The 17,555-nt window shown below is 46.6% G+C and overlaps 1 protein-coding gene across 8 annotated transcripts in view; it reads left to right on the forward strand.

The window, feature by feature from the left end:
* The window catches only part of FRMD4A (FERM domain containing 4A), a 299,740-nt gene that overhangs the window by 93,734 nt on the left and 188,451 nt on the right, over positions 1-17,555 (forward strand). The window lies entirely within an intron of this gene.

Genomic DNA, 17,555 nt, shown 5'->3' on the forward strand with positions numbered 1-17,555 from the left:
AACCATTTTTGTGGAAGTGACAGGGGAGTCCTGTCCTTTGGGTGCCCGAGGGTGGCAGGAAGCAGGAAGATGATCCTGCTAAAATACACTGCTCTTTTACACTCCAAATGGCTGCAGCAAGTTTGATGCATAGAGAAGGGGGAGGAGGAGAACAGGAGGGAACCTTCTTTAGTACGCGGTCATTTAAAAATGACCAAACGCGTTGCTTCTGTGTTGCAGACAGATGCCCAAACGTTTGTGCCTATGGCATTTAGAGAAGATTAGCCAGTCCTGCACTTTGAAAGCTGTGTGGGCCGCCCCTGTGTGATCAGGAACCCGGTGCCTTTCTCCAGTACCTTGTGAGCAGAGTAACCGCTCAGAAGATACAAGCAAATGCTGCAAAATTTCCGAGGGATGGCCGTTCTAATAATAGCGCTGGCGGTGGTTTCCTAATAGGCATACTCATTCTGAATGATGCAGCCATGCCCGGCTGGCTGCCGGAAGCTCAGCTTGCTGAGCGGGGCGATCCAATGCCGGTAAAGGACTCCCTGACCCCACCATGAATGGATGAGGCTCTTCCTCCCCTATGAATGGAACATCCCAATAGAGGCTGCTACCGCTACTCTGGCGTCTTGCAGTTTGAATCCGCACAGCTTCGCATGAAAGGGATTCTCAGAACACCTAAGGCAGGCACGTTTCTAAATCTGAGCTCTTCATTGCTGACAGCCTGTTCAGTATCGGGGTAGCTACTGCTGTATTTTTAGACACCTGGTCAGACTGACTTGATCTGGGTTTACCTGATTGGGTTTTGAGCAGCTGCTTAGACACCCCTTCTGGCTCAACATCCCCAAAGTCTCGTCCTTTTCCAAAAGCGTGACTGCCAGGTGTGGGAAAACACCAGCCAGAGAGCCAGGAGCAAACTTCTGACTTCATCCAGGGGAAGCCACTGCCAGCCCCGGGAAATACCTCAGGAACTGGATGCAAAAATCTCTACCTTATACTTACTGAAACTTAGCTGTGTGTGCCATCTTGAAAATATGGGACAGAGTGTGGGGGTTCGGGGGACAGAGGAGGACACATTTCACTGTTTTTTTTTCCTAGTCTTTTCATCGCTTCATGTTCATTCATTGCATTTGACCCCATTTCTTTGGAGTCTGACTTGGACAAGGCCAGAAGGCCAAACCCTCAGATGGGCAGAAACCTGATTTTGATTCTCAAAGTGTCACTTAGCTCCTGCAACCCAGAGTATCAAGGGCTGAGCCACTTCTGTTGGCTGAGGGAACCATTCTGCTGCAGATGAAATCTGGATTTATTTAAGGCACAACAGGAATGAGGGTCATGCAGCAAATAGATTGGAATCCATTTGGTCCTGAGAGGTTAAGTAGCCATGGTTAATGTAATTGGAAGCAATATTTGGACGTGCTTTGAAATCAATACTATATTGTCCTGCCAATGAATAGAATGTTGCCTCCTGTTAACTTGGAATGAAGTTTTGCCTGATGCGCAAAGTTGTGTGGGTAGAAATAACCTTTTAGAGAAAAAAAAGAAAGAAAGAAAGATTAAAGTCCTGTATTAAAGGGAGGCACTGTTGGTAGAAATGAGGATCAGAGAATCCCTCCACCCTCTTTTGTTCTAAGTGTGCTCTGCTGCTGCCATTGCTGTATTCTCTTTGGCACTTGTCTTGAACTAATTTTATTAATAAGACTTGTTATTTATGGCATAGGGCCTCTTGGTGATTTGTAGATGCTGTTGCCAAGTCCCATGATAGCCTGGCAGGTGGCTAGTGCCATTAGCATTATCTTGTCGAACCCTGGAGGTTCGGTGAGTCACCGATTTCATAATCCATGAGAAGTGCACCCCAGATGTGTACCGTGCTCATTTTTATTGGAAGAGCAAAGTCACAGGCCGAGGTCAGAGAACAAGCCAAGAACAATGAGTCCTTGGGTTCTGGAACTTGGGAGAAGGCTCTGTAGACTCGTGGGCATGCCAGTGTTTGTGCAGGAAGGGGCTCTAGAATCAACTTTGATGAGTCGAGGGAAAAGTGTGATGCGTTTGTGATGGGAAAGGCAGTGAAGAGATGAAGGTCCGGGAAATCTTGTATGAGGGGACCTGCTGGGTACCTGTGTGCTTCAGTAAGTATGGGGTGGAGTGAGACCTCCTCCTCAGATCACTGCTGACTTTACTGCATATGTGTACCACTGTGTTCACGTTATTGGTGCGTGTTTGTGTGTGTGTGTGTGTGTGTGTGTGTGTGTGTAAGACACTTACAGTTCTACTCATGTATAGACATCTCTGTTATAAGGGTTGCGTTTAGCCTGACACAACTGAATGAACAAGTGATTTCAAATCTAAAGCTTTGTTCTTAGATAATTGTGCATACGTTTTTTAAAAAGAAGGAACAGTACAGCTTCTGGAGAATTTCTAGTTTAATATGTCAAAATGGGAAGTAGACATATTCACGGTTAAAGAGCTCTTGAAGTTATTTTCATCCATTCTCCGCATAATATCAGAATGGATAAGTCCGGATCCAGTGATGACTTCCATTCACATCTCTTATTTTCTAGATGCCACCCGATGTGTCAATAAAATGCATGGCAGAAGTTCTCTGTTTAGGTTTACCTATAGTGAAAATCTCAGCACCTCCATTAGAAATGATTTCTGAGACCTCACAGGAGCATAAGCCTTGAGATAAAGATCTTCCATTGATCCTTCGATCTAAATTCCCCAAAACTGTAGTCCCCTTGAGCAAAGGTACGTCAGGCTCACAACCTCTCATGACCTCCCCAGGACACGGTGGTGGTCTGTGTACTCCCCTTCCTGCTTCTGATTCTTTGCTGCCCATTTCCCTCTGAAATGTTATGAAAGCAACACAAGGCGATACTGGAGTTGAAGTGACAAAAGGAGTAACGGAGCATTCCATCAGTTGCATAGGATACACAGATACTTGAACTTGTCCTACAGTCAGCAAAAGCAGAGCCATAAAGAATCTAGGCAAAGTGGTCACCGTTCCCCAATCGTTCCCCATTTGTGGGATCTGAGTATTTTACCTTGTGTTCATTTGAGCACTAATCAGACTCTAGTTCCTCCGTAGTATTTCCCTTTGTTGTTTTTCCCAAGACGTCTCATCTGAAAAGCTGTACAGTAGCTCTTGGAGCTCTGGCCTTCAGGGTCACCACTGCACACACAGGCCTGCTGGTTTCACTACCGCGTCCTGCGAGTTTTCTGAATCAGCATAAACCAGCTTATCAAAAATTCTCTCCACAGCAGTTTCCTCTGGTTCCCCAAATCCATCAGCTCCCACCCTTTCCTGTGTCCCAAGGGATCAGCATGTCTTTCTCTTAAAAGGCGTAGTTTAGACACACCCTTATATTTGTGGCAGTCAGTTCCACCCCTAGAACCATCATCCTAAAAATATCGATCGTTATGACTCTGTTCCTCTCACAGATGATCAGAGCCGTTGCTCCTATTCAGTGAATCGCACTGTTGCTTACTTGGGGTGCTAGGGAGTGCGTGCGTGAGTGTGTGTATGTGTGTTCAGTTCTTAACCATATCAGGGGAAGTCAGGTATTTTCCCCCAAAAAGAAATGCTTTTCTCTTTGAAGATGGAAATTACTGCCAAGAATAAAGACTATGATTGTTGGAAGGAATGTGAAGACTATAGGGATCTGGTTCGGTTCAGTGGCCTTATTAATACCGAATAAGAATCAAGGAAAATAGCCAAATAAAAATCAAGGCTGGTAGCCTCGGTGGGAACTGAGCGAGTACACACAGGCGTAGCTGACTCTAATTCACACGTGGAGTGTCGAGGACCTAGCTTGTTAGGCTAGATCTCTATCATCTGTGGTGGTTTCTGGGGTTTTGTTTTAAACTTAGAGCCCTGGCCATTCCATGATGCAGTACAAGAAGAAAGTAGTTGTCCATGGTCGAGAATATCCATATGCACACCCTCCCCCTAAGCTCGGACTATATCCACATGGGTCTTCTGGTCTCCCTCTGACTAGCAATTACTTGCCAGCCCATTTTTACTGCATACTTCTGTTCCCTTAGTGTTCACTGCATTGAACTCCCTGATTGTGATGGGTACTCAGTAGACCCTACTGGTATAAGGAAATCACTGAGTGACTTTCTCAGACCATGCTCCCATATAGATATAGTTAGGCATCTTTAGAACACCCCATGGTACCCTGTGAGGTCATCCTGTGTCCACCTGGTGTTAGCCTATACTGTGGCGCGGCCCCTCTTTCACAGTCAGTAATGCCTTGCCAACCTTAGGGCCAGAAGCCTCGGTACAGATGCAAAACTCTAAACCTTTTAACAACAATTTTTACTTCAAATTAGCCAAAAGCTACCCCCCCAAAACTTAAGGCAGTAGCTCCACAGTTTCCATCAAGACTAGCCTGTTCTTCTCGTGATTCAGTCTTCTTTGCAGGGCTTTTGCCTTTCTTTGTCCTTGCTGTATGAAGAATGCATGAAAAAAAAAAGGCGTGTAATGGAGAATTAGATTGATAATGCATGACAGCGAATGGAAATGATGATCGGAGAGTTGCCAGGCTGTGCCATTCATAACCATAAAATGCACAATTATGCTCTCACCACACGCCTGTGAACAAGTGTATAGATGTGACAAACCCAAACTAGGAAACTGAATAGTGTGGAGCCGTCTGGAGCTGGGCAGTGTACCTACACACCGCTGGAGAATGCAGTGCTGGCTTACCCGTTCCTCTGCTCCCACTGACTACCCCCCAATAAATATCAGATACTCATTTCTCTGTGGCTCAGAGAGAGAGAGCAGAAGAGAGGGGAGGGCGAGGACAAGGACCACATTGGAGCCGAACACAATGGAGAGCAGTGTTCTGCCTTCTCAATCCCCTTTTATTGGGATGGTCGAGTGTTTTGTAACAGAGTAACTACAGAGTGACCAGTAGCACAGATGTAGCCTGCAGGTCTTGGCTGGAGGGCAGAGGCCTTGAACCCAGCAGCGTAGCGGGGGCTGACGTCACACTGAATGTTCCTTGCCGGCTGTGAACCATGCACAGATGGGATTTGGGGATTATCAGTCAGGTCAAAGATTTCAGATAGATGGAGCTCTAGGAATGAGAAGGGGTGTATAGATCATGTTAACAGATGAGGAGAGGCTTACAGATGTTTCAGGTCGTCACCAAGGCCTCAGATATGGAGTCCCCATTGCTTGGCAAGGATTTAGACGTGGCATGCAAGTGTGATGGACAGAGAGTGGAACTGTAGCATCATCTAGTGTGGCTTTGATTCCCGGTTCTGCCTCTTGCTAGTTCTGAGGCCTTGGGCAAATAACTGAATCACTGAATTTCTCAGAGCTTCAATTTTTTTATTGACAAGAAAAGTTACATTCAGAGGAGCCAGTGAGACACTATCTATGAAAAGCCTAACACAAAAATATGAGAGACTCTTAGAATAAGTGATTTTTGTCTTGTCTTTGCATCCCCCACCCCCACCCCATGACTTTCTTATGTCACCGGAAGGCTCAGCATGGCTAACTGCAGGGACTTTAGAACACACAGTGGGTGTGAGAAGGCCAGTGGCCGTGGAAGTAGAGTAAATGGTACGTCCTCACCTACAATCCCGAGATGCATTTTATAAAGAGAAAGTAGCATAAGGGAACAGCTGTTAGCTCTGATACTACGTGTCATGTGGCCTTCCAGAAAGACTTCTGCAGGTAAAGGCATCCCCCTAGCAATCCCCACATACTGGGATGGAAAAGACTTAATAAGAAAGGTTGGCATCCTTCCTGCATCCACATCCGTGAGACTCCAGCAAGTCCTGGAACATTAATATGGGGAGGGTTGGGGAGGGGAGGGGAAGGAAGAGAAGAGAGATGATTTTGCTTTTGCACGGAAAGGCAGAGAGAGAATTTGAATTCTTCAGTTTTCAAAACTGATCAGGAAGGGCTTTTATCTTGGAAAAGAATACTAGAATCAAAACAAGAATTGCAAAGGTTATGTCAGTCAGTGGTAATGCCATCTTTTTCTTTACAACAGAGGCAAAAAATCCAATCACTGAAACATTCTTTGATTACTTCCCACTCGTTGCCATCATTAGGAAGATTTTCAGCTTCTATTCACTTATGTATGTTTTGCTCGAGTAATTACTGCAGAGAGTTAATAGAAGAAACAAGCCTAGAACCTGAGTGTCCTAGATGCTTGGGGGAGTTTTTTCTCATTGAACCCACCGCCTGACAACTCTGAAAATACTCAGAGTTTCTCTGTAGCATGAGCAATCAACAAACTAATTTGCATAATATTCATCAGAAATTATTTAAGCACTTAATAACCGTCTTGGTGTTAAATAAAATAAATAAGAATGAGAGATGGTCCATCTTCTGGAGACAGATTAAACAGGCACACAGGCAACAGAGCATTAAATAAATATAAAAACAAGGCAAGTGTTTCTAGAACATAATAGCCATATGCAGGACAAGGTTATATTTTAAGTGAATCCTTAGGGACAGCTTATAGGAATAGTTTGCCTGGACAGGGTGGAGTGAGTCAGTCATTTTCTGGAGAAAATATAAGCTGACATTTGTTTGTGGTTCCTCCTTTCCTTCTTGCGGAAAATATGGTTTCTTTGTCCTGCACAATTTGGTTTGTCTGCCACCCTATTCCTCAGGTTGTAAGATTTTACACTCTTTAGATACAGAGATCTAGAACTTCCAACTTGGAAAGATATCCAGATACTCAAAGAATAATATCCAAAACCACAGGAGGTTTTTTTGTTTCTTATAGAGCTAGATTCTTCTTTTCCTCTTGCCAATAGAACTGACCACACTTTTAGGGAACTGACAAAACCCAACTGAAAAATCCCATAAGCTCTAAGTTTTATATCTTGTTTTCGGTTTTACATTGGAAAAGGAAGAAAGTCAGTATGTGAGCACATGTCCTTATTTGCATGGAGGACTGGAGGGAGCGAGGACGCTGGGGTTCCTGCAGCTTCCCTGGTGACAAGGAGGCGAGCATGAAAACGGCGCACAGCATTCGCTCCTGCCTGTCTCTTCGGACCCTCAGTGAGGGAGGGAGGCTGCCCGTCAGACTGGCTTTGAAATGGCCAGCTCGCCATTTGGCTATTTATCAATTTTCTCTCAATCTGACCACTCAAAGGAGCACCCTCTGACAGTATTCCAGAGCGGAGTGCGGTGCAGTGCGGAGTCTCACCTCTTACTACTCTGACCGGTTGGTGGTTTGACGACTTCTGTCCCTCCTCCTCCCAAGCTCAACAACCATTGTCCTGTGATCAGTGAGTCAAGGGTCCGCCTCGCTCTTCCTCTTGGCTGCATGACTCGCATTAAGCTCATCAAGCCTTTACAATAAATTTCTCTAACACCTTGCTCCCATGTTTCCTTCCCAAATGCCTTTGGGGTGAAGTACCCACTCATAGTTCAGCACCTCCCCGTTCTTTCCTGGGTGATTTAAGATCATCACAGCTTACCCCCTTCCCACCTTCCTCTCTCTCTCTCACACACACACACACACACATACACGCAGCACACGCACACTCCCCTCCCTAGCCTCTTTGCCCCCCTCCCGCCTTCGTTTCCTATAACCCACAGGACTTTATAAGGACTAGAGGGACCTACCACGACCTGGCAGCTCCTCGTCTCTTAAACTTCTTTTCTTACACTAACTTTGACGCACTGTGTCATCTGTTTGGGCTGCTACAAAATAGCATAAGCTACGTGGCCTACAAACTTCTCATAGTTTGGGATGTGGGAAGTGTCTGGGGAGGTCCTACATCCTGGTTCATGGATGGCTCCCTTCGCTCTGTGCCCTCACAAGGCAGAAGCGTTGAGGGAACCCTCTGGGCTCTCCTTCATAAGGGCATGAATCCCATCATAAGGGCTCTACTCCATGACCTCATCACCTCCCAGAGGCCCCACCTCAAGAACCATCCCTTGCAGGTTAGGACTTAACACATGCCTTTTTTTGGGGGGGGTCTGGGGGGGGCAGCACAAACGTGTAATCTGTTGTATACAGCCACACACCCCCTTGCCTTTCCCCAAGCACATTTGGCCTTTTCTGGATGTCAGCCTCTTGCAAACGCTCATCCTGGGGACTGAGCGGCCCCTCCCATCCCTCCTGTGCCGGGGACACCCCCCACCCGCTGCTCATTGTTGAATTCAAACCTCCGAAGCTACCTCAAGCTACCTTCTCACATTCCTCCAAGCAGAGAGGCTCTCCCTTCTTTATTCTCCCAAAGCATCCTCATGGCACCCGGCTCCGGGTTTGATCTGAATTGGAATGACCTGTTTATGTAGGATTTCCACCTTTCTAAAAAAGGACCATGTCTTACTAATCTTTGATTCTGCAGCACCTAATATTATGTCTGGCATTTGGTGGGTGCTCAAAAATACAACTGAGTAATTATTTGAACTTGTGGTTTCCATTTCTTTGCTTGTTTGCAGATAGCTAGAATGAGTTTTTCCCTGCGCGATCCTGGCGTCCTTACCCATCTGTCAGCTCTGCTCTCTTTGCTTTTCAGCCGGGATTTCTCTCTCTGGATGTGTTTGTGTCAGAGGGCCAGAGAGTAAGGATGGTACAGCACGGCTGTCATCCTCTATATGAGGGCTGGTCTTGCAAACCCCAGCTGGCAGGAAGTACCTGAGCACCTCAGTTCGTTCATTCATTCATTCAGTCAGTCAGCCAGTCAGTCATTCAATCAGCCAGTCAGTCATTCCGTCAGTCATTCAATACACACTTAATCATGTGCCTCTTATGACCCAGCATTGTGTCTGTGAACAAAACTGATAAAAATCCTTGCCCTCAGGGAGCTTACAGTCCAAGAGGAAGAGGCAGACGGCAAACATAGTAAATTATATAGTGCACTAGAAGGTGGCACATGCTCTGAGGAAAAAATAAAGCAGAGATCAGAAAGTCTGGCAAAGTTGCCATCTTAAATATAAGATCGGAAGGGACTCAATGGAAGGGTGGTATTAGAGCAGAGCTTTGAAGGATATGAAGAGGTGAGCCACGGGAGACATTCCAGGCAGATGAAGGAGCTCATCAAAGGCCCTGGGAGGGAAGAGTGACCCGGAGGGAACAGTAAGGAGATGAGTGTGGAAGAGCAGACGGAGGGGGTGGTGCATAGAGGTGGGAATCGTGTGGGACCTTGAAGGCGTCGACTGATGGAGGGGGAGTGGTTGGAGAGTGCAGATCTGGGGAGCATCGTGGCCCCCCTTGGGCTGCACGGGGATGGTTTGGGTGCTGTGTGGGGACCAGACTGCGAGGCCAGAAGGTGCCAGGTGGGTGGGTGTTGCAAGAATCGGGCAAGTGATAGAGTGATGATGACGTGTTCAGGGTCTGGATATTCTAGAGAGATCCAATGAGGTTTTCTGGTGTGGTGGGTGTGGGATGTGAGATGAAGAGAGCAGTGCCCCAGGTGGGGCCTAAAGAACAGAACGTGGTGATGGAGTGGCCGTTATCCGAGAGGGGAAAGCTGTGGGTAGAGGTGATTTGGGGAAGAAGACAGGTCAGCAGTTCTGTTTGGCACTGAGCCTGAGATCCTAACGGATAGCCAAATGCAAATATTGAGCAGGTGGGTTTAGACAGAATCACACACAAGCCCAGGAAAGGAGGAGTTCTGGGTGGAGATGCAAAGTGGGGCTTAGCCACCTAGAGTTGATGAGTAGCAATGCCAGGCCTCAGTCCTGAATATAACAACATCTGGGGGGAAACTGTAAGCACCAACCTTCAAATAAAAAGAATATAAGATATAAAGAAGTAGGGCACCTGGGTGGCTCAGTCAGTTGAGCGTCTGCCTTCAGCTCAGGTCGTGATCCCAGGGTCCTGGGATCGAGCTCTATGTGGGGGTCCCCGCTCAGTGCGGAGTCTGCTTCTCCCTCTCCCTCTGCCCCTCCCCTGCTTGTGCACTCACACATGTGCTCTCTCTCTCAAATCAATAAAATCTTTAAAAAAAAAAAAGGAAAGGAAGAAATGAAGTAATTCCTTGAAGTGTGGAGAACTCTGTTGAGATGTCCCGCTGCAGACAGAGCTCTCTGTATCCTCCTGAGGGTCTGTATCTTTTCTGATATGTGAAAAGAATATCTTTAACCTTCATACTTGAATCAGATCTGTTGATGGGTCATTGACATACCATGAACTCCACATATTTAAAGGATCTAATTTGATAAGTTTTGACACATGTCCACACCCGTGAAGCCATCACCACGATCAAGAACTATAACTCCGTCCTTTCAGTCAGTGACATTTCCTGAGACTCTGGTGTGTGTAAAGCTCCATGCCAGGTGGTAGGATGGATCTAAACTGTAGCCACTACCCCTGCCCCCTGTATTTCTGATGTGACATCCTGGCTTCCCCTACACAGTTCTCTCTCCTAAAGCCTGTGCTGAAAGTACGCTTAAGTTTGGTGTCCACAGGTTTGGAATGCCACGTGTAAACCATTTCACACCAGCGTTCCCAGTGAAATCAGGAAAGAGGAAAGATCAGGGACCCTGCCGTCCTTTCATCAGGGCTGATACAGGCAAAAACCCATCCGTCGTCCCCCCTGCCACGGATGCAGCCCAAACAGCAGGCTCCCCTTCATCCTTATTCCTGTGTGTCGTCAACACAATGATTACCTCCTGCTGAAAGCTTTGAGAAATTGCTCTGTGTCCAATTAGAATTTGTGAATTGACTCGCAGATACAACAGAATGTCTTGACTTCTGTGACTGCTCACTGATGCTATGTACCCCAGATATTTTTAGATCTCCCATTTACCAAACGGCCGTTGATTTTCAAAGCACTGCATTATTTCCTGTGACAGCTTTTCCACGGAGAGGCCTGTGAACCGTGGGTGAACGGCGGGGGGGGCCTCTTTGGTTTTGGAATCCTCTCCCTTCCTCCTCTGCCCACCTCCCCTCTATTTCCCTTCCTTTCCCAGCCTCATGCCCACCCCCTTTTTTAAGTGGCATTCGGGAAGAAATGGAACAGCTCTAGAAACTCACCCTGTGCATGGTCCTGTGGCAGCAGCAACAGGAGCCCCATCAGCAGGTCTCCAAAAGGGTCCGGGGTGGTTCGGGGGGCAGCCAGCCAGTGTGGAAACCTCCGACAAGATGAGCAGAGGAAAGGAGCCACCAGTGCAGCTCGTGCAAGTGTGGGGAGGCCCTGCCAGGACTCTAGTTATGTAAATATCCAGGCAGTGGCCTCAGCCCAGATGGACTGCCCCATACGGATGTCAAAGGTAGCTGGAAAAACTGCCCTCGATGTAAGCACTTCCGTTTCCTAAGCTCTCCTTACACCTCTTTACTGGAGCATTTGGCCAGCGAGGTCGAGGTCTTGGGGCTGTCCCCAGGAGCTGGGAGCATGCTGCAGGACTGTGGCTTTCCAGATGGAGTCATCCATGGTCTTGAGATGCGCTTTGCTGGGATACCACTGGAAATTGGGTCTGATTTAAGCATGAATCTTAAGCATGAATCTCAAAAGGGTCAGCTGTCGGGCTGGAATGTTTTCCTTCCAAACCTGGAGGATTTGGCCTCTGAGCTTGGGGCCCCTGGGCTCGGGCGTGACAGGCACAAGTGGCTGCTTCCTGACGTGTCCTGTGCAGGGTCTATGAAGGCAGGTGGGCCACGCTACTATCTTAGGCAGCCTTTTCCCCCTGTGCTTCTAGAGTCACCTAAGAAGGGAATGCCGAAGACCTAAGAATAGAATTGCAGTAGCTTGCAGATGGTCTTGAATACTCTTTTCTGCGCCACCCCCCACATCCCCCGGGATAATGGAGAGTTTGTGTGTAATTATACACAAAGGGGATTGTTTACGTGAAGGAGAACCCATTCCCAAACTATGTGGCAAGATGCCCCAGCTACCAGTGATGGAAGATTGACAGCAATGCTACTCATTTGACACGTGGTCCTCTGGCTACAAAGAAGGCATGTGTTCCATAGCCTGGGCGTAGGGCTATGTTTCTATAAAAACATATCTCACTGAATGCAAATCAAGTTATATATTACCTAGATTTTGGAGTTGTCCTTGAAATGGCATATAAGGATATATGTTATTTGAATATGTATTTATTAATTCATGTAAAAATACGTATTGAGTGCCATTATCACAGTCAAGTCATTCTGTTTCGATCACACATATTTAATACCATTTTAATGTCAACAGAATACTTTCAGTAAAAATGGATTATCTGTTGTTTCATAAGACCCATAGTTGTTACAGTGTGGTCTCATCCCACTAATCATAATATAAGCAAAAATTGGAAAAAAAATATTTTAATTAAAAATGACAGATTGAATTAGACATTGGAGCAAAATAGGCAAATTCATGTTACCAAGAAAATGTCATTGAGGTTCTTGGTTATCAAATACAGAATACCAAACCAGTGACAGACTCATGTAGTCAACCACTCCACAGCATTGTATTTTAAATAGAGGACATTTGCTTGCAGATTTATGCAAAGGAAATTGGTAGGGAAAAAAGTAGAATAATGTGTTCATGCCTACCAGTCTGTAGTGTGATTTTTAAAAAAACTCTTCTGAAGCAGGAAATATTGCAAACATTTGGTTCATCAAATGTAATATTGTAACAGGAGCATTATAAGTAAATACATGAGTTATTAGAATGAGGTGGTTTTTTTTTTTGAAATTCTTTTTCTGTGGGTGTGCACATATATCCATAACATACCTTAGGGTGTGTCTGTCCCCCCTTCCCCCGGTGTTCAATAATCCTTTCTTACAATGTCCCCAGATAAATGTCTTCTGGCCCCTTCCTGATCACGTGCAGTGGCGATGGGGCAACCCATTCCGTTTTGAACAATGATGCTTGTTTGAAAGTTCTCCCTTCTGTTGAATTCAGATGTGTCTTCTGGAACTTCTGCTTGTTGATTCCATTTCTGCCCACCAAAGAAAAGTTCTTCTCCCTCATCATTAAATTATTAAATTTAATCATCAGATTAGCATAAAATCATTAAATTGGCCAGTGCCCACATCCAGGCATGCCCCGTTGGATTTAGATCTGTTATCTCCATGGAATCAATAATCACTTCCCTTTTCCCTTGCTCACGTGCCTTGACATGGACAGTAGATTATATAGGGTTACTCTGTCCTAGAGCCTTTGCTATTTCAGCTGGTATGCGGTTTTCCTGTCAGTCCTGAGAAGACATGGTTTCCAGATCTTTACCCAGTCTGATTACTCTTCTTTGCCTTGCTCCACTTTCTTTCATTTCCTGTGTAAAATATGGTGCCCAGAACGAACACAGATTTCCAGAAATGGTTTAACTGTGGTGGAGTGTGGGAGGCTTCTTAATTCCATTATTCAGGAAGTTATGCTTCTAGCATGTGAACTAAGAATAGGACCCCGAACTATAAATAATATGATCCCAGCTGTTAAATTTTGAAGCTACCATCTAAACCTCCCTGTCAACTGTACATTTGGTCAGCACACTTTCTTCGTTTGGTTATAAGTCGTTGGGGGTAATGCAGATATTGAGAAAGACAGCTTATATTTAGTATTTCCTTACGCTTTTCCAAGTGCATGTGTATCTTCTTAGACACTGATCTTCAACAATTGTACTTAGAACGCTCTTTCCAGACTGCCCTCATTTCTGCAGTTAGGATGAAATTGATTTGAAAATGATGTTCAGGGACGCCTGGGTGGTTCAGTCGGTTAAACATCTAACTTTGGCTCAGGTCATGATCCCGGGGTCCTGGGATGGAGCCCTGCATCAGGCTCTGTGCTCAGCGGGGAGTCTGCTTCTCGCTCTCCCTCTGCCCTTCCCCCCCCCGCCCCCCCCGCTCATGCTCTCTCTGTCTCCTCTCAAATAAATAAAATCTTTAAAAAAAGAAAAAGAAAACGATGTTCTGTGGCTCCTATTTCATCAGTGAGTGCGCCACCCTCAGGCCATTGAATATATGGCCCTCTTCTCACCATAAATAGGGTTCTCTGGCTGGTTTTCTCACCACTCCTGCTCCATCCCACCACTCTCTGCTCCCATCTCTTCTGCACAGTCAATGTTTCCAGAACATGCCTAGTTCCCCCCTCCCATCCCGACCTTCTTACATCAGGCTGCCTCTGCCAGATGTCCTGTTATTCACATACCACTTCCTCACCTGAGTATTGACCAGTCCCCCAGGTGTGAGTTATGGTCCCTCCCACCCTGTGCCCAGAATATCTCATACCCTCCCTGTTGTCACACAGATTACCCTGTAATGGTCTGTTAACAATAGTATCTTCTCTGTGGGATATAGAAGCTCATTAAACATAGGAACAAAACCATGTTCATCATTATATATCTAATAAGATGCCCTGCACATAATACTATACCATAAACACTTGCTGAATGAGTACACACTATGGCGGACATTATTATATATCACCCTGTAGCCTCCCCCCCTTATTTCATTAGGATGGGTCGGTCACCAGATTACTTATTCTCTAGAGTACCGGAGACAGAGATATATCTCTTCTCTAGAAAAATTATCCAGCCAAAGGAGCTTTTTAGTCATTTGCAGTGTAATTTTATTCCTGTAGGGTATTCGTAACCTGCAAATTAATTTGTAATTATGTACTAACCAGGTAATTTTATCTTTAATACATTAACCCCTCATTGTAGGTGTTATCACCCTCCCCCCAAAATTTGCAGTTGCTTTTTCTTTTTGTTCAGGTGTTTGTGAAGTAAAATTATTTTTTTTTAATTGAAGTATTTTTAAGGTAGTCCTGTGTGTACATTTTCCCCTTTGGATTCATCCATTGCTTTCATGCTTAGAAAGCCCTAATAAATAATTACTTATTTTTTTTAAGACTGTATTTATTCATTTAACAGAGAGAGAGAGAGCGAGCACCTGCACGATCACAAGCAGGGGAGGAGCAGAGGCAGAGGGAGAAGGAGGCTCCCCACTGAGCAGGGAGCCCAATGTGGGGCTTGATTCCAAGACTCCAGGATCATGACCTGAACCGAAGGCAGACACTTAACTGACTGAGCCGCCCAGGTGCCCCAATAATTACCTATTTCTAATCTTCACTTTATGAACCCTAGGAGGAATTTATTTGGGGGAAGGAGGTGCAGTTAGTTTATAGTGTAGTAGCTAGCCCCACCATTTCCCTTCTTGCTTCCGAAGAGTGAAACCAACCCAAAACTGAGTAGTTCAGCAGTTCGTCTTTTAACAAAAATCGATTGGCCCCAGACAGTGAAAACATTCCTTTCCTCTCTCATCTTGCTTGAACCTATCTTTAAAGGTTTTTTGATTGTTCTTAAACTTTCCTTATTTTGCATGTCAGCTTTGGTTTTCCAGCTCCTTCCGTCAGTCTGTGATGCACTGAAAACATTCCTCGTATTTGCACAGAGTACATATAACGTGCTGTGCACCCTTGACATGTTGCATGTATTACACCAAAATCTCGTCTCCTTTGGGAGTTCTCTGTGCAAATAACTGTGTGCCTTGGATATCTCACTCTTCACTCTCTTGTTCAATTTTATTTTTGTTAGGTTATGAAATTTTTACTTGTAAAGTCTCCGTCTCATAAGAACAATATTCTTTTAGGTCCATAGGGTCCACCTTTTTTTTTCCCCTGGATTTTTAAAAACTGTTTCCCCTGTCTGACTACTCCATCCTCCTTTCCTACTATAAAAATTCCAAGTACAGTCATCCAAGCCAAAGACAGAGTAGATATTTGCCTTTTCCTTTAGAAAAAGCATCTTCTTTCCACCCCGGGACTCTGCCACTAAGATACCAGGTCCAGAACTCCACATGACGGAGAACATCTGTTGTTCTCTCGCATGTGACCGATTTAAGGGGCACGGTGGGAGGTTAGCTGGGTACATAGGTTCTTGCTGCTTCTTTGCATGTTAGGCTTCATCGGGGTTTATCCCTCATTCAGCCGCCTTTAAAGGATGTCTACACGGACACCTGTGCTGCAAACAGCGTGTGAGTAAGAACAACAGAACCCGCCTAGAGAAACAGGAGCAAGAGCTTTCGTCTCTTCCACTAACATTGCGGACTGTGGTCTGGCAGTGTCTGCTGTCTGGCCAGCACTGACCTACGTGTCATGCGCTGACTTTCCTCAGCCTCCTTTCTTAGGCCTCCTCCGTGTTCCGTATATCCGCTCTCTGTTGGTGATTGCCGGCTCACACAGGATGACTCTGGGAGCCTCTGCTGCTGGGGAGAAGGACTGGCTGTCCAGGCACCCTATCTGGATGAAGTGCCCCGTCTGTGTATGGCCAGGTCCCCAGAGAGCACTGCTCCATGAAGGCCTGGTGCTTGCTCAGGTGACAGCCACCCAGATGAAGTCTGTCCACACCAGCCTCCCCACCCACCCTGCCACAGAGCAAAAAATCTTGTGTGAGTGGATGGAAAGCCTCAGCCTCACCTGGGGCCATCCTGGATTTGGGGCTGGGGGGGAGGTACACTGTCTGCTGCCTTTCTGACACTCCTGCTTGGAGGAGCCTTGAATTCCCTGACTGGAAACTTCTAAAGGTAATATTGATTGAGAGCCTCCTGTGCACCAAGCAGAGATCCACACTGTTTACCTGCATTAACCTTTACTCCTCACAGCAGCCCCCGGGGGTGGCACCGTGATCGTCTCCATGACGAGGGAATGAGGCCCGATGGGGTATTGCAAATGCTCTCCTCCTCCCTGTCGAGAGGATGAAGTCCCTCTGCGTCTTCAGGGACTCCGTTGCAGACCCAGAACATGTGGGCGGCAGAAGGGCGCAGGTGTGTGTGTGGTGGGGGGATGTTCATACCTGGAGAGAAAGGAAAGCCTGTCTGCAGAAATGCTCTAGCAGAACCCAAGTGGGGCAATCCAGTTACTGCTCTCTAGGCGTCCAGCTAGTTGGAAGGAAATGCAGAAAGCTCTGTGCCTTCCAGATCGGACGCTTCGTGCACTTAAGTTCATGTCCGTGGTGCACAGCCAGTCTGCAGAGCCCGTGCGTTTGGACCTCCCGGTGTCTGGGTCCTCTTGACCGTGTACTCAGAGTGGTTGGCCTCAGAGGACAACGATGGCCTGTCCCACTGTGGCCCTGGGTGGCACCGACTCCACCTTGTCTTTCCACATCTGCGACGGACCTGTCCCACCTCCACATCAATAGCTTGTCCTCGAATTGCAATGTCTTGTTGGAAGGCGGAAAGAATACCCTTCCTCCCTTCCTCCTCCGTAGCCCGGAGCTTAGCGCTGGGTCACACAGTTCCTCTGCACTGGTATCGCCAAGCCCATCACTGGGGCTCCCTGGCTGTCCTCACCACTTGCCCGTCTGGGTCCGTTCCTTGTCTTCTAACTTCAGGCCCAGAGACTGTTAGTGTTTCTTGACCCTCTGCCCTGCAGTACCATCTGGGGAGATTAAGATGGATTGTCCTACAGGACCTGTGGCTTGATCACACACGGCAGTGGTCTTCTGGGCGGCAGGTTCACCCCAGAGCAGTGGCCCTGTGCGGCCCCCCGAGTCCTGAGGGCACCCATGACACCATGACCTCTCCCTGCATTGTCGGAGAAAGCCCCGGTTCCTTGTGCTGAAGGTAGGTGGGATCTGAGCAACCACGGCCCCGAAACGTGCTTTCCAAAGATCCTGTGGTAAAGCACTAGCCCCGCTTGTGACCTCGTCAGATGCAAACTTG

This window comes from Ursus americanus, chromosome 31 (assembly GCF_024610735.1).
Source record: "Ursus americanus isolate L20-20 chromosome 31, mUrsAme1.1.p, whole genome shotgun sequence".
Classification (NCBI taxonomy): Eukaryota; Metazoa; Chordata; class Mammalia; order Carnivora; family Ursidae; genus Ursus; species Ursus americanus.